Here is an 18,302-nt window from a genome sequence, read left to right as displayed (position 1 = left end):
AACAATAATAATAATAATAAAAGTCGTGTTGGTTGTAAAGCTCAGAACAAAAGCGGCAGAGAGAAGCGCCAGTCCCCATGCCTAATCCTAGTCCCTCACAATTCTCCTTTGACTCATCACACCACAATCCCAGCTGCCAGCGTTTTAACAATGAATAAAATGTATTTAAATATTCAAAAACAATGCTTGCCACACCTGCAGGTAGAAAATCAAGTCAAATCATTCTATCAGTGAGCAAGGTGTCTTGACTGATAGCTTACTGAAATGTCTTAGGAATAAGTCCCAACAAGAACTTCTCCACTTCCCCTTTCCCACACGAATCATAATTTAGTATCCTAAAGTAAAAACCGAAGGCAATCCGGCAAGTTCTTTCCTGAGATGAGCACATGACCCCTCATGATGTAAGTACCCTGTCAGCTCTGTGGCATGTCAACCTTCAGGGAAAACTGTGGGGCAGCAAGCGCTTGATCCTGGCTGCCTGCAATGACCGCTCTCAGAAGACGAGCGGAGTCTCACCAGTGCTTCAAAAGCCAAAGAACCTGGAGTCAAAGCTTCACTTCTGGCTGGGCGTAGTGGGCCCGTCTTTAATCCCAGAGCTTGGGAAGCAGAGGTAAGAGAATCGCCATGAGTTCAAGGGCAAAATTCAATGATTCACTTCTTACAGAGACTAAACTCATTTGTTCTTTGTAAAAAGACTTAAGAATTGTCTAGGCTTTTCTAAACACTCAGCTGTCTATTTTCTTAACTTCACTGTTTGTTTTTATAGCACTATTATATAAAGATGAAAACATGGTACATATTTTACAGTTTACATATTGCAAATACAGCTGAATATACTAGGGAAATAGATATATGGGAAGAATTGAAATTCTGAACATATGTATGACACAGGGAGAAATACTTGACCAAAACCCCACTCTGGATGTTTGGTGACAGGATATGTGAGCAAGTGTTCAGTTGTCACAGGGAAGGGAGGGAAGCAAAGACCAGGGAGAGGACAGCACAGAAGGCCGGGCTGGGGGAGATTACCTAAGAGCAGAGCAGGTAAAACCCCAGAGGCCACTGAGGTTCCTACTGTGTCCTAACCCGACTGCTTCAATACTCCCACTTCACCATCAATCGCTGAGGCAACAAGTCAGAACAGAATAACGGACCAAAGAGGCAGTCCATAGTTCAGGCTGGCTGGACGAGGGGGACATGAGATTACTGCATACAAAGGGACTGTAGTGTAAATAAATATGCTGAGAAAAGTGAAAGACAGGGTTTGTTTGTTTGTTTGTTTGTTTTCTGTCAGAGAAGAGAGGTATAGGTACAGGAAGGGAGAAGACCAGAGCAAGCTCTGCTTTCTCACTAGAATAGCAGGTACTTGTGAGAATAGCTTTGTACTCTGATGCTGGTAGGTATAAGTACTCTGTGTGTGTGTGCGCATGCGTGCATGGGTGCATATGTGTGTGTGTGTGTTTTCCCTGCAAACGGATTTCCTAGATCCATCTATTGGAAGGTCTTCAAGGCACATTTAACTGCTTGCCCATACCTTATTTTCCAGATATTCTCCCCAAAGGAACTAGAGCTCTGGAGAAGTGCCTGACTGCAGAGCTCAGTCAGAGAAAATTCAGGCCATTTTGTGACATGAAGTATGAAGTACTCAGAGAAAGACACAGACATGTGAAAGAACATGGGCGTCACCTGGAAAAGGGTCCCACTGGACATGCAAAACAAGAGTCACAGTGTAATACACCAACTGACATACAATTCCACAGGATTCCACTCGCATACGCACACAGGGAGAAGGGATGGTCTTCCTTACAACAGAATTCCAGGCAATTAAAATAGAAATAGTGATTTGTTAGCCATCTTAATTAGTAGATGATTCGGGCTAAAGTCGTCAATGGCTTTGAAAGTATAACGCAATAGGACAGTCGCATTGTCTTAGGCTATACCTCTGTACAACACAGTACTGACCTGACCTGTACAACACACTTCCTAACTTGCAGTGACCCTCCTGGCATCTGTCCCTCTGTCAAGCCACCAGCGTAGCAGAACGGGTGGCACTACGCGCAGTCCGAGGCACTGAGCACGTAGCAGTGCTCCTGTATTCACGCGTGACAAAAGTGGCCGAATACTTTGACTGATAAAGTCAAATTTTGGTAGGTATTTCCAAATGAACAAAAACTCATTGTGCTCAACGGGAGATATATATGGTTTTTCTTTTAAAAATCTTTATTAGGGGACAATATGATTGCCCCTCAAGTCTGAGGACCTGACTTCAGATCTTCAGCGTGCATGTCAGGTGAGGCGCCATAGCAGGCACCAGTGGTCCCTGCACACCTATGACGAGAAGGGAGGCAGAGAACCTGCGCCTGGAGAACAGCAGTGAACAAGGGAGGTAGAAGGGGAGGGTCCATTCTCAAAAGTTGTCTTCCATCCTCCCATGCAGCACGCCTACATGCACACAAACACACTCTCATACACGTGCACATGAGCATCCACACACACTCATACATGTGCACATGAACACGCACACACACTCATACATGCACACGAATGCACAAACACTCATACATGCACACAGGAACACGCACACACACGCGCACATGAACATGCACGCAAACACACACATACACAAGCACACACATTCATACACAACACACGAACACGCACACAAACACACAAACATGTACATGAATGCACACACAAACACACAAATATGCTCCCTCTTGTTGCCTCCTGCCTGTTGATATGGGGCCAACAGATTGTTACCCTGATGATTTTTAAGGTGCCAGGTGTAGCTCTTACACTCCAAGAGAAACAGCAGAAGTGACCCTAGGTGGTGAGTTTGCCTGCTATCCAAGTATTCAGTAGACTGGGTGGAGCAAATTACTGGCAAATTCTAAAATTCAACTGAGCAAGCAATATACACATTCTGTCAAAACCAACAGAGAGTATTTATGCAAGTGTAAGGACTAAAACATACAGATAATCTAATACAGCCAAAGTCCTTAAAGGTGTGTGTGGCCCCACACTCTTAATCCTGTCAACTAGGAGGTTGAGATTTCTGGTCTGAAGTGGGTTCCAAGTCAGCCTACGGGCCAGTCAGACCCTATCCCCAATGACAGAAGAAAAAGACAAAAGCCCTAAAAATCAGGAAACCTCAAGGGCAACAATAGTCAACACCAAAATACAGCTTATCTGAGAAGGGTAAAGCCAACCAAGAATATCTCACTCAAGGGTTGGAGAGATGGCTTAGCAGTTAAGTGCTTGCCTATGAAGCCTAAGGACCCTGGTTCGAGGCTCGCATTCCCACATAAGCCAGATGCACAAGGGGGCACATACATCTGGACTTTGTTTGCAGTGGCTAGAGGCCCTGGTGCACCCATTCTCCCTCTCTCTCTCTTTGCTTCTCTGTCTGTCACTCCCAAATAAATAAATTGAAATAAATAAGAATCTATCACTTAAATGTAACACATAACCCTTCCTGACTTGGCCAGGCAGATGAGCACTTCCAGTGCAGGCCTATGTACCTGTCTTTGTATGAGTAAGCCCTGGTACCTTTTGGGATGGCTTCCAATCTCACCACTGCGGAGCGCCCACCTCGACCCCTCTCTGTTGTGCTGTGGAGCTGGTGCTCTGATTGGCTCGGCTGGGCGCCGTGCGGCACTGATGGTCAGGGGAGGGGGGCTGTGCAAAGTGCCTGCGGTTGTGCCGGATCTGTTCAGCTGCTCCCTGCCGCCTTCCCCTCCAGGCTTCCTAGCATCGCGAGGAGGCTTGTGCAAGTGGGAAATCCCTTCACCTGGTGTTTGCTACTGTAACTCTGTGCCAGCCGGATGGGTGGGCACCACACAGACCAGGACCACTGGCACCTTGGTGGGATTCTGGCCAGTTTCCTCCCTTCTAGAAGACATGAGTCTCTCCTACTTTGCTGTGGCTGATAACTTATACAGCTTCACTTTTCTGTAGAAGAGTTTATTTTACTGTTTTTCTGCTTATTTTCCTCCCTAGGCTGCTTTGGTGTGTCTACTATGCCATCTTACTGAAGTCCTGACCATGATTTTTTTAAACTAGAGGAAACCTTGGATTTTGTTGGTTGGTTTGTTTGTTTTGGCTTTGGTTTTTCAAGGTAAGGTCTTGCTCTAGCCCAGGCTGACCTGGAATTCATAATGTAGTCTCAGGTTGGCCTCAAACTCAGTGATCCCACTACCTCTGCTTCCCAAGTGCGGGACTCAAGGCGTGCCAGCACACTGGGTAGGGAGAGCAGCGTAGCACGGCCTCCAGCCGCTGACAACGAGCTCCTTGTGCCCCTACGTGCCACCTTGTACGTGGGATTTACGGGGGAATCGAACATGGTTTGTTAGGCTTCACGGACAAGCACCTGAGCCACTAACCCATCTTTTCAGCCTGAGAAAATCCTACAGAAATTAAAATCATTCTCAAAGGCAATGAAAGCTTTGCAGTTAAGAGTTAATATATTATTAAAGGTCTTTCACCATAAGTTGTGCTTTGGTGAAATCAATGTAATAAACAATAACAAAGAAGATGAAATACATCACATCTAAAGAAGAGAGAGAACTATGACTTCATGAGACAGTAGTTTCCATTTTATAACTTTTCACATATGCCAATACTTGCACATATATGTTGGGGTGGGCAAGGAGTTAGGAAATTGGGATAGGAGATGGATTCTCAGAGAGAGCTTAAAACTTTCGAACATAACATTTCAGTCAGTAGACATCAAATTGCTTGTCAGCACTGTTAAAAATGAACCAGGAAAAAAATTTTTTTTAAAAAATGAACCGGAAGAGCAGCCTGGGACCCCCGGCTGGTCACAAGGCTAAAAGGTGATGAATGAGAGTGAATGCAATTAGCTGTCCCTGCCAAGCTCAAAGCCAGCAAGAGCTCAGAGGTAATCCTGTGGCAGCGCATGAAGTAAGCTACCTCCTGTCTGAAGGCGCCTGTCCCTACTCCTAGGCCTCGTGGAAAGGACAGCAAAGCCGAGCCAACAGTAATGGAACATGGTCATCACTTCTTCTCAGATGGCTTGAGGAGACGCAGCTCAGCTTTCCCAACCAAGGCTCAAGTCATTCTGGGCACAACACAGTTTTCTCGCTCACTTCAGTGAACAAAACCTCAAGGTGCTGGCTGCTCTTGGTGCTGTGGCCACACGGTCGCAGCCTGTGCTTCGCTGAAAGCTCCCTGCCCTTCCCCGGTCTTCACTTCGCCTCGAGAAATGCTCTAGGCGTCTTAAACCTTTTCCACTCATGACCTCTTTTTGACCAAGAAATTTTTATACAGCTACTGGTATATAGATATATGAAATGGGTATGCGAATCAAATATTTATTGATAATAAAAAATTAAAAAATTAAACAGTTCTTTCATAAGCATATAATTTTACCACTAATAAAAACAGAAGCAAATTTATAGACTAATGAGATAGATGTGTTTGTTTTTATGTAAAGTCACAATATTTGCAGAGTTAACAAAAATTTTAGAATAAATGTTGAGAACATGGCCTCACATAAATATATACTACAAAAATAAAAGAAGTATGCTTAGGGTTACTTCAGAAGTTGAAAATTTTATCATAATCCCAAGCCAAAATTTCGTTTTTTTTTTTTTGTTTTTTTTTTTTGAGGTAGGGTCTCACTCTAGCCTAGGCTGAACTGGAATTCACTATGTATTCTCAGGGCGGCCTTGAACTCACGGCGATCTTATCTTTGCCTCCCCAGTGCTGGGATTAAAGGCGTGTGCCACCATGCCTGGCTCAAAATGTAACGTTTTTTTACTCAAACATAAATGTTTCAAAATCAAACTTTTTTTTTTCAAGGTCGGATCTCATTCCTGCTTACGTTAGTGTTAGGGTTGGGTTAGGGTGGGCATCACCTCCTGGCCATCATCAGAGGACAACAGCAACAGGAGAGTGTGCCAAACACTAGCAAGTAGAAGCTGGCTACACCACCCATAAGCCTTCATCCAACAATACACCAACTCTAGGAGGCTCCAATTCCCAAACTGCCACCAGCTGGAGACAGAATTGAGAACACATAAGTTTATGTGGGGCACCTAATCTAACCACCACGCTACCCTTCTAGCTTGTTCAGTTATGCCATGGCCCTGGTTCCCATGAGGGCTCCCAATTCTTCACTCTTCCTAAGGCATTTTGTTACACCCAGCCTATCCTCAGTTTCTTATTAAATTCAGGTATCATTCCTATATGCCAACCATTCCTTGTGAAAAGCCTGAAACTCCTGCCTTTTCGCTGCACACCCTGATGAGTTAGCTCCCGGCCCTGGGCCCCCAAGCCACAGCGGGCAGTCTGTGGAAGAGAAACAGCACGGGCGGCACGTCACTGCTGCCCGCTTTCCGCGGCCTGCGGTCGACGTGGGCCACGCTGCTCAGCAGCTACGTCAGGACCCGCTCAAGTGTGCCACCTTCCACCGCACCCTGCACCGGCACCTGCTGCCGTAAGGAGCGCGCAGGCGCTGGGCAACGCTGCCCTCTGCTGCCACAGCCTTGGCCGTGCCCCCTCCCCCACGTTCTTTCCTTACCTGAGGCTCCTTTTTCTATCTGTGCTCTTTATCTTTCTCCTGCTCCATCCACTCTCAAACACCCTGGCTACGCACTCACAGCTCTCTTTAATGTTAGTCTTTCCCTTCCCAGACCTCATCAGCCTCTAAAAATGCTCCCACTTCTCCCTTGCTCATGGGCCCCGTAATGGTTACCTCAGGCTGTCCGCTGGATCGGGTGTGTTTTTGAGGCCATTTCCAGACATGACTACATCATGAAGGCTGCGACCTGATGAATGATTTATCCACTGACTGATTAAACATCTGAACAGACTTTCTGGAGGCAGTGGTACTCTGGAAGGTGAGGTCTGGTTGGCTGAAATCACACCACCACTGTGGGCGTGGGATATGAGTGGTCTACGGGAGGGGCGACACTGTGGAAGGTGGGGTCTAGTTGAATCCGTGAGCGAAATAAATCTTCCTACCCTAAGTTCTTCTTGTTAGATATTTGGTCACAATGGGGAACACACTAATGCTGTCCCTTTCTGATATTAAGGAACATGCTACGTTGGTCTACAGCTGTCTGTGTTAGACCATCGGGGACATTGCCACTCCCCTGGAGTCACCTCTGATTTAGGTGCACAGTTCCATAACAGACTTCCTGCCTTTCTGATACCGCAGCTGGTCTGCGTCTGGACCCTGAGCTGTGCTGGGCGGCACAGAGCACACGCGTGCGCACGCCGCTGCACCAGGAGGCCGTGGGGCGCAGGCAGGCGCTGCGCCGTGCGGCACAGAACACACGCGTGCGCACGCCGCTGCACCAGGAGGCCGTGGGGCGCAGGCAGGCGCTGCGCTGTGCGGCACAGAACACACGCGTGGGCACGCCGCTGCACCAGGAGGCCGTGGGGCGCAGGCAGGCGCTGCGCTGTGCGGCACAGAGCACACGCGTGCGCACGCCGCTGCACCAGGAGGCCCTGGGGCGCAGGCAGGCGCTGCGCTGTGCGGCACAGAACACACGCGTGCGCACGCCGCTGCACCAGGAGGCCCTGGGGCGCAGGCAGGCGCTGCGCTGTGCGGCACAGAACACACGCGTGGGCACGCCGCTGCACCAGGAGGCCGTGGGGCGCAGGCAGGCGCTGAGCCGTGCGGCACAGAACACACGCGTGGGCACGCCGCTGCACCAGGAGGCCCTGGGGCGCAGGCAGGCGCTGCGCTGTGCGGCACAGAACACACGCGTGGGCACGCCGCTGCACCAGGAGGCCCTGGGGCGCAGGCAGGCGCTGCGCTGTGCGGCACAGAGCACACGCGTGCGCACGCCGCTGCACCAGGAGGCTGTGGGGCGCTGTGCATCGGGACTTTCAGCCGAGCTCCCGCAGCAGCGCCCTTGTGCCGTGTGTCCTCCTTCCTTGCTTCCCTGTCCTCAGGCCCAGCTCCTGACCTTGGGACGCAAATACATGGCCTGACCGCAAGCCCTGCTGGAGGAGCTGCGTGGGGAGGAGCCGGGCTAAAGCAGCACCAGCACTCAGAATTTCGCTCCGCTTTGCCTCTGCAGGCTACCAGACAGCTTTACGTCTTTCCCTACTGTCCACACAATCTTCCTACCAGTAAACAGGCCAGAGACACATGAACAAGTTTCCCCGAATACTACTGATTTCTCCCAAGAGCAGGACCCTTATTTTCGTTTACACTAAAACATTCTGCTAGCATGGCATAACACCCTCCCAAAACAAGCAGCCCTTCTTCAGCATTAATGTTAAAGCTGCCAAGACTGAATACTAATATCCACAAAGAAGAATCTACACAGCTTAAAAACACCTTGTGGAAAAACACTAGAGACTCCATTTTTTACTCTGGAGTTGAATGTGAATGAGTGAAGAAACCCTGGGATGGTTATGGCTTCCATGCCCAGTGGATGGTGTATGTACTTGAATATCAAATGATACAGGCTACAAAATATACTATCAAGGATTCTTTACAATTTTTTTTTTCAGTTTAGCTAATCATTCAAATTTCATTCCTCTAAAGCCACAGTTAAAACAAGACTATTCACTGGAATTCACAGGAGGGAAATTCAATCAGCTGAAGATGACTTCAGAGCTGGTGACAGTGGCATCCTGGGGACCTGTCTTCTGCACCTCTGTGTACTGTGGGAACATGCCACCAGTTACCAGACAGTACTGAATTCACTGGCTAAGCAAAAAAAAAAAAAAAAAAAAAAAAAAAAAAAAAAAAAAAAAAAAAAAAAAAAAAAAAAGCACTACATTTATTACTACCTTACACAATTTCAAATATGCTTAAAATGGTTTATCTAGAGATGATTAATGTTTAGAGGAGGTCAATGCTTTCCGGTACTAAAATGTTTTACTTTCATTACAATAGAATGAGTATCTTTGCCAGGCAGTTACATGCCTTCTCAAAAAATTTAAAGTACCTAGAAAAGAGTATTATAACAACTCTGCTGTCTTTGAAGCATCAACAACAGTAACCTTACTACTTTTATGTAAAGTGTCTGAAATCAATGCCCCAGGTCTGTACATAAAGCACCCTCCTATGACACACTTAATGCTTGAATTAAGATGTCATAAAGCTCTCTGACAAAGCAAAACCAAATGTCCTGAACATGCCATAGCCCCACAAGGTGTCATAGAATATGGGGGCATTTTCTTCACACATTTTGACACCTCTTAAGCCCACACAAACCTCACAACTGATGGAATCAGAGTCTAATTGGCATTATTTTCTTTCTTAGTGACACATAAAATAGTGGGTCTAAACTGATGATGTATTAAACTTTACAGAAAATCATAGTTCAGCAAGCATTTAAATATGTCTACATTTTCATTCTTTAACTCCATATTTTGACAACTCCCTCAGTACCCAAATATGCCAGTTTTTAATTCACACCGTGTAAGATGCCACACAGCAGCACAAGGTGGAACCAACATGTACCCACAGTTATATTTTGAGATCCTAAGAGTGGTATTAAAATGACTTTCACTATCTATTATAGGATTAAATTAAACTTAAACTGGGCAACTATAACAGGAATTGCTATTTTTAGAGTTTTCAACTCTATTTCATAAGAAAATCTTAAGTGAGCACTTCACTGTGTTTGGGGGTGTATGTGTTTACATGTAGAAATGTATGCAGGTATGCATACATGTGCAGGCAAGGGTGTGAAGAGGCCACAGGTCTATACCAGGCATCATACGCAGTCTTCCTCTGCCTTTTGTTTTTGTTTTTTTGAGGTAGGGTCTTACCCTAGCTCAGGCTGACCTGGAATTCACTATGTAGTCTCAGGGTGGTCTCGAACTCATGGCAACCCTCCTATCTCTGCCTCCCAAGTGCTGGGATTAAAGGCATGCGCCATCATGCAGCTATACCGCTGCCTTAAAAAAAAAAAAAGTTTTATTGTTTTAGAACATTTTTATTTGTTGGAGACAAAATGAGAATGGGTACACTAAAGTCTCTTGCCACTGCAAATGAACTCCAGATGCATGTGCCACTCTGTGCATCTGGCTTTACGTGGGTACTGCAGAACTGAACCTGGGGCAACAGGCCCTGTAAGGAAGCACCTTTAACCACTGAGCTATCTCCCCAGGTCCACCTTATTGGCTGAGACAGGCTCTCCCTGATTCAGCTAGAGTAGTTGGCCAGGAAGCTCTAAGGACTCTCCTGCCTCCACCTTCCCAGCTGTAGTGTTACAGATGGGCACCGTGACTCCCAGCTTTCACATGGGTGCTGAGGATCTGAACTCAGGTCCTCATGCTGCATGGCTAGCACGTTATTAACTGAGCCATTCCCCAGCCTCTCAAGTCTTCTTGGAAGAAGTATTTCAGTCTGTCTTTGGCCTGAGCTCTAACAACATTCAGTTCTTTGGCTTACTTTTCTTTCAGGCTTACTGAGCAGATGAGCAGGTGAGGGGGCTGGGAAGATGGCTTAGAGGCTAAAGGTGCTTGCCTGCAAGGCCAGGGATCAGTGCCCCAGCCACCCACATAAACTGAATGTGAAAAACAGTACAAGCATCTGGTGTTCAGTTGCAGTGGCATGAGGCCCTGGCATGCACATGTGAGCCACACACACACAAATATACACAAAAAAATAAAAGATGAGCTGGTCAAAATAAATGTTTCAAAATTTCTCAAAAATACTGGCTTTAAAAGTCAAAAAATGGGAATCATCATTGACAAATATAAAAGTTATCTTAATGTCTTAGCATTCACAATTGTTAATTATTTTTTGAGAGAGAGAAAGAATTGCACTGCAACTGAACCACTGCAACTGAACTCCACACTCATGCACCACCTTGTGTGCATGTGTAACCTTGCATGCATGCATCACCTTTGTGTGTCTGACTTACATGGGACCTGGAGAATTGAACATGGGTCCTTATGCTTTGCAGGCAAGTACCTTAACTGCTAAGCCATCTCTCCAACCCAGCATTTACATTTTAAATAGTAAAATGTTATCCTTTAGTCGTATGTGCAAATCTTGTTCCTTGGTGTCCTCCCTGAAGACCAAGCACACAAAGGAATCTAGTTTCTGATGTTAGAGTTATTAACACACCCCATTCCTTGGTTTGGGAGGAGTTGGTTCTATGATTCCCTAAAAGTTCCAAAATGCCAAGATACATAAGACCCTTCTGGGAAATGGTGCAGTATTTGTACATAATCTATGTGTCCTTTAAATCACCCATAGGTTACTTGTCAGATGTAGCACAATGAATACAGACAGCAAAATGCCCGTTTGTTGTCAGTACAAACACAAGTGTACTCTGAATATCTGTTTGGTCCAGAGGAACCTGTGGATATGGAAGATCAATTTTGAGTAAGAAATTACATATCTGAAAAGAGATTTAAAAATTCAACAGCAGTAACATAATAAACTGGTATTTTTAAATAGGCATTAGAATAAAGATAGAAAATTGAAACATTCTTCATTTTCTATATTAACATACACTCCCCAGATTCACCAAATACCTGAGGCAAGTGTCCAGGTTATGTTCAGTTTTGCTGCCTCTCTCCTTCAAAACACATAGCTTGGTAGCATCCATTTACCTAGTGCTGGCGACATAGAAACACTGCCATTTTCTTGGCAGTACAGAATGTGTTTCCAAAGAAAACACTTCCACATCAAGTACAGATTCAAAACCAATTTCAGCCTCAGACATGTGACTAGAACAGCAGCTGAATCTGCGTCTGATAGGAACACAGTGTCCACCTGTCATGAACCTGCTGCTGGGTTGTCAGAGGCCCTAAGGAAGCTTTAGAAAATGTGCTTTTTTGGTAGGCACTGCTTCCTAATAATTAAGATGGCCTGTTGGTGTTCTCAGAGACCATGAATACAGCCGCAGTAGATGACACCCAGAAGAAGACGCAGGCCAGGAACACGGGACACAGAGCTGCCTGCACCCAGCTCCTCACAGCCAGCCATGGTGAGAGTGGGGCTGGCCGCTCTGTGGACTCATGTTAAACTACAGGAGGGTAGGAAAATGTCAAGGAAGCATGCCAGGAAGAAAAAGAATGGATTAAAAAGGAAAGCGAAGCCCCTTTGAAGCAACATAAAATAACACAAATTAGAGCTTTGAGCTTCAGAAGATCAAACCAGGAACCGGCTTCTTCATGTCTCCTAGATTCCCACCAACTTCTGGGAAGAGTCCTAGAAACAGTTTATCCTGGGAAAATGCAGAATCAGTCCAAACTGGGTATTGTTATTTTCTTAGCAGATTTATATTCAAAAGCCTAACTAATGTTGTATGACTTGGTTACATTAGAGACAAATTAGGAAAAATCTTACCACATTTCAAAGTACACACAAGACAGAATAAAATTTAGACTAATCTGTGGTAAAATATATACATTATTATAATTATAAGTGGAAACAGAAGTAAAAAGTATTCTAGTTAGTTCTTTTAAAATAAATTAAGCCCAAGTATTTTATTTAAAAAAAAATTTTTGAGAAAGGAGAGAGAAAATGGGCATGCCAGGACCTTTAGCTACTGAGAATGAACTCCAGACATGTGCTCCCCCTTGTGTGCATGTGTGACATTGCGTGCTTGCATTATTGTGTGTCTGGCTTTCGTGGGACCTGGACGTTAGCTCTTGGGCTTTCCAGGAAAGCGCCTTAACCACTAAGCCATCTCTCTAGCCCAACCCAAGTACTTTAAGAAGTACTTGAGAATAAAGCTGGGAAGATGACTTAGTGATTAAAGGTTTGCAAACCTGCCAGCCCAGGCTGGATTTCCCAGCACCATGCAACGCCAGATGCACAGCAGTGATCCCAGCATCCATGACGATGGGAGGCGGGGCCGGGAGAAGCTGACCAGGGACCTCTTCCCACAGGAATTGCAGCCCCAAGCTCAAGGTTGCTCTCTGACCTCCACATACACACACAAATCAACTTGAAAAGAAACTTAAAGTATAGAACATAACTAGAATAAAATTATTTTTATCCTCATCAAAGGATATTTTAGCTGTATTTTTTAAACAAATATTTAAGGGGGGGTCAAAAATATTTTATTTATTTTTGTACGTTGTTGGCTTTTTGAAGCAGGGACACACTCTAAGACAAGCTGACCTAGAACCCACTCTGTAGCTCAGGCTGGCCTCAAACTCAGTGACCCCACCTCAGCTTCCCAAGTGCTGGGATTAAAGGCATCCACCACAATATCCTGCTAAAATGTTATGTTTTCTGGATAAAATGAATAACGGGAGAAACAGGATGCCATCTGGAAATAACATGCACTCAAGAAAGTTTCACTTTTTTTATAATATTAATTTTAACTTATTTGAGAGAGGGGGTGGAGAAAGAGGCAGATAAGAGAAGGGGCACACCAGGGCCTCCAGCTGCTGCAAACAAACTCCACACACATGTGCCACCTTGTGCATCTGGCTTACATGGGTACTGAGGAATTGAATATGGGTTTACTGGCTTTGTAGGCAAGCACCTTAACCACTAAGCCATCTCTCCAGTCCAGTTTCACTGTTTTAAAAAGATAAAACCTGAACTATTTTTGTCACGCTAACGAATACATGATATTGTTTATCCACCATTATCAGTCAGATAGTTTATCATGCTCTAAAACTCCACAACATGCTGGCTACTGTTTCAATGAAGCTTTGCTGTAAGGGTCTATATCAGCCACCGTCAGCCACCGAGTAGCAGCATTTGTTCTGTGAGTGTGTTTACATGCGCGCGCATGTGTGCACATGGCGGATGGAGGACAACCTCTGACGCAGGTCCTCAAGGGCCACTTTGGTTGAGGCAGGGTCCCTCACTGTTTTCCCCAGGCTAGTTGGCCAGCAAGCTTCAGGGAGATTCTCCAGACGCTTGCCACAGCAACCATTCACACTCAAGGACTGATACTTGCACGGCAAGCACTTTACTCACTGAGTCATCTCCCTAGTCCCAGCATTTGGCTTCTTAACAAATTAACAACCAAGCTGCTTTTACCTTACCCAAAATGTTTTTATCTTTATCAAAAGGAACACAAAGTATGAAAGAATGACTACAAAAGCATGCCATATACCTTTGATTTTCAAAAATATAAACTGATATATGCACAGGAAAAAAAAGTAAGTCCCAAAGACTGCATAAAAATATTAACAAAGCTGGGTGTGGTGACGCACACCCTTAATCCCAGCACTTGGGAGACAGAGGTAGGAGGATCGCCAAAAGTTCAAGGACCCCCCTGAGACTACATAGTGAATTACTGGCCAGCCTGGGTTAGAGCGAGACCCTACCTGGAGAGGGGGGGAACATTAACAATGTGAGGCTGGAGAGATGGCTCAGAAGCTATAGGTACTTGATTGCAAAACCTAACAGCTCAGGTTTGATTCCCCAGTACCCACATAAAGCCAGGTGTACAAAGTTGCACGTGCATCTGGAGTTTCTTGGCAGTGGAAAGAGGATCTAGCAAGCCCACTCTCATTCTCTCTCTCCCCTTTACAAATAAACATTTTAATTAAAAAGATTACCGATGAGCACCACTGTATTATAGATGATGCACCATTTACTTTTCCCTGTCAGTTCCTTTCCCTCTCCCCACTCCTTCCCTTCCTTATTTCTTCCCTACCTCTCTATCTCCCACAGTCCCCTAATTAAACCCTGGACCTTGCGCTAGTAGGCAAACTTTCTACCATTGAGCTACCAGGTCAGCCTATATCTGGGATGATTTTCAAAAGTTTCCTGCAAATGTTTTTTAAAAAAATAACTGAATCGCAGACTCGGGAGGCAGACATAGGACGATCGCCATGAGTTTGAGGCCAGACTAAGACTACACAGTGAATTCCAGGTCACCCTGGGCTAGAGGGAGACCCTACTTTGAAAAATCAAAAACAAACAAACAAGAAGCTGGGCGTGGAGGTGCACACCTTTAATCCCAGCACTTGGGAGGCAGAGGTAGGAGGATCACTGTGAGTTCAAGGCCACCTTGAGACTACATAGTAGATTCCAGGTCAGCCTGGGCTAAAGTAAAACCCTACCTAAAAATAAATAAATAAATAAAAGAAAAGAAAAGAATAACTGAAGCAAAAAAAAAAAAGTAACATGTAATTGTGGCATTGAATTTTTAAATCTACATATATTAAATTATCACTTTTTAATTTTTTATCATGTGTGTGTATGGAAGCCATAGATTTTATCTTTAGGTAACACATCCACCTTCTTTGAGACAGGTCTCTCATTGTCCTTAAGCTCCCTGATAGGCTAGACTGGATAGCCACTGAGCTCAAGGAATTCTCCTGCCTCTACCTCCTGGGAACTGAGATCAAACACACGAAAGTCATCACGCCCAGCATTTACAAGGGAACTAGAAATCAAACTCAGGTCCTCAGGCTTTACCTATTGAGCTATCACCTTCAACCTTTCCAACTACTAAGTTTAAAATCAATGTAGTAAACTTTTCCTTAAAAATTATTTGAGAAACTTCTAAATTCATTTCTTTGGAATAGGCAAAAGTTCTGAACTGAAAAATGAAAGACCTATTTGTGAACAGTCTCTTCAAAATTTTCCAAGTTATTTGTCAACTCCTTCCAGCATAGTACAAAAAGAGTCAATATAAAAAGGTTTTGTTATACACACTTATTAAGTAAATGATAGAAACTAAGCTGGAGGGACACATTGTCAAGGGACTGGGGTAAGTATTTCTGGGGCTTACAGCAATTTAAGATGGGGAGTCACTGGTGCACCATGAAGCCACAGCTTTTCACACAGCATGCTGGGGTCAGTGGCACCTTCCTCAGAGGATGTAAACTACAGAACAGCTGTGAGGAAAGCAAGACTTAGTGAAAAAGCACCATGCCGACTAACAATATTGCTCACATGAAGCTCTGTGTTTTCTCTGAGCCAGAGTTTGGCCCCAGAGAGGAACAGTGCTTCCCGTAGGTTGCCATCTAAACCTCCAATGACTGTGTTTCACAGCAGGCAAGTACATTCCAGCATGTAACTGCATTTTAATTTCCTAAAGCCACAGGGTACAAGTCTGATCTCAAGTAGTGTCTGAACTGTGATATTCAGTATTGATAAAACTACACGGTATTCTCCACAAGTCCCAAAGACTCTGCACATGGAAAAGGGTCTTCATGGCCTTTGAGACACCACTGTCAAAACAAATTTACTCTGATTAATGAATATTAAGAGCGGCAGGCTAGAGATGGCTTAGTGGTTACGGTGCTTGCCTGCAAAGTCAAAGGGCCCAGGTTCGATTCCCAACACCCAAATAAAGCCAGATGCACAAGGCGGCACATGTGTCTGGAATTTGTTTGCAGTTAATAGAGGTCCTGACACACCCACTCTCTCTACCTACTTCCCCTTTAAAAATAAATAAAATATAAAAAAATTTAAAAAGAGAGTGGCTAGTGCCCAGGCCTTTAATTCCAAGCTTCTAATCCTAGCAGAGGTAGGAGGATCACCATGAGTTTGAGGCCAGCCTGAAAATACAGTGAATTCCAGGTCAGTATGGGCTAGACTGAGACCCTACCCTGAAATAACCAACCAACCAACCAAATAAGCAAAGAGAGGGGCTAGAGAAATATAAACTAATGAGTTACAGGGGAATGACACATGTACTCATCACTCAACAGGACAGTGGGCTCTTGGTAACAAGAATCACTGCAAGACTGCATCTTTGTCCATGAAGTGCTCAGCAGCAATTGTTTTGAAAAAAAATTAAGAATATCTTAACAGAATACAAGAACTTCAGCCCAATAATTTCAGTCATGGAAAAGATAAAGCCCATTCTGATAGCTTTGCGCCACAGACGTAAACGCCCGGTGCCCAGCAGTCCTCCCGCCGGCTCTCAGGTGGCATCACACTTGAGTGCTGTCACCCTGGGAACTGCTCTTGATTTCATGCCAGCTGCTCAAGAAGGCGACAAAAAGCATTCCGTGAGCCAACTTCTTACAAGGAAAGACGCAACACCTGGCACTGGGAAGACGGCTCAGGGGTGAAAGACACATGCTTGCAAAGCCTGCAAGCCTGGGTTCAGCGTCCCAGGACGCACGGAAAGCAGGATGGGCACTGGTCCACAGCCAAAAGAAGTTGTGTTTTTGTTTTTGTTTTTGTTTTTAATTTGAGAGATCAATTGGTGAGAAAACAATGCACAACTTAGGACTGAAGAAATCACTACACTGTCTTCCCTCCTCCCTTCTCACCCCCTTGTTCCATTTGATTTTCCATTTAGACCTTTCCCTTCTTACAGCCCTGCATTTCTTTCCTTTTTAGCTATAGTAGAAAAATGTCTGTGCTGTTCTCTAGAACATACCTACCTCAGAGGTAGATTCTGTGAGCACGCAAAGCAGTGAAGCTCAATTCCAATCATCCACGGAATGCTGCGGGAGAAGCCACGCCCATCAGCAGAATACACGACGCCCCTCATGACACCCCGCAAGTCAGAGGGACTCTGCGCACTGTGACTGGCAGGCACTCACGCCGCAGGTAGGCGACCACAATGCTTCATTTTCCTTTCCCCAGAGACACGGTACAGAGCAGACAAAAGCCTCTGGCATGTAGGGATACAGCATTCTAATCTGAGTAAAACCCCCAAAACAACAGGAGCAACTCTCATGCAGCTCGGAAGGCAGGTCTAGTAGTGTATTTTTAGCATACAATAATTGTACACAATAATGGGTTTCATTATGCCTCTCATATGCTTTGATCACACAAGTTGATCCACTATTATCATCTCTTTTTTTTTTCTATTATTTTTGGTTTTCTTTTGAGCCAGGGTCTCATGCTGTCCAGGCTCACCTTGACCTCACTATATAGCTGAGGCTGGCCATGAAATCCTGACCCTCCTGTCTGCCTGCCACCTGATGGATTACAGGCATATGCACTCTGCCTGGTTCCTATTACTATCAACAGGAGCGGTGAGGAATCTAAGGGTAAGGAAATTTCTTAATTACCTAAGAGCACCCCATGTACCAGCTGATGGTCAGGCCAGGTCTGGACCCAAGAAGTCAGACTCCAAGATTATACCTTTTGTGTCTGCATTAAAAATATACTAATATAGACTGCTATCCAAAGGAGAGGGAGGGGAAAAGAACGCGTGTGAAGCTGTACTCAGTAGGAGATGGAAGGAGGGACAGAAGACACAGCAGAGATATCAGAAGCAGGTACTGTCATAAACCACGTGCCACCACAACACCCTACAAGCTTACTCGCTCCAACTGGTCAATATTTTTGTCTTCTCCACACTGACCACATAATCAACCCAGTAGATAGTAGATAAGTCCTGTGCTGATTTTTTTAAAGGACTAAGGTGTCAGGCTTTTGACCATGTAAAAATTATTCCAAAAGAAAA

The 18,302-nt window shown here is 45.0% G+C and overlaps 1 protein-coding gene across 5 annotated transcripts in view; it reads right to left on the bottom strand.

Moving 5' to 3' along the window:
- The window catches only part of Ate1 (arginyltransferase 1), a 157,146-nt gene that overhangs the window by 9,805 nt on the left and 129,039 nt on the right, over window positions 1-18,302 (bottom strand). The window lies entirely within an intron of this gene.

Source organism: Jaculus jaculus, chromosome 1 (assembly GCF_020740685.1).
Source record: "Jaculus jaculus isolate mJacJac1 chromosome 1, mJacJac1.mat.Y.cur, whole genome shotgun sequence".
NCBI lineage: Eukaryota > Metazoa > Chordata > Mammalia > Rodentia > Dipodidae > Jaculus > Jaculus jaculus.
This window is presented reverse-complemented; position numbering and strand designations above follow the sequence as displayed.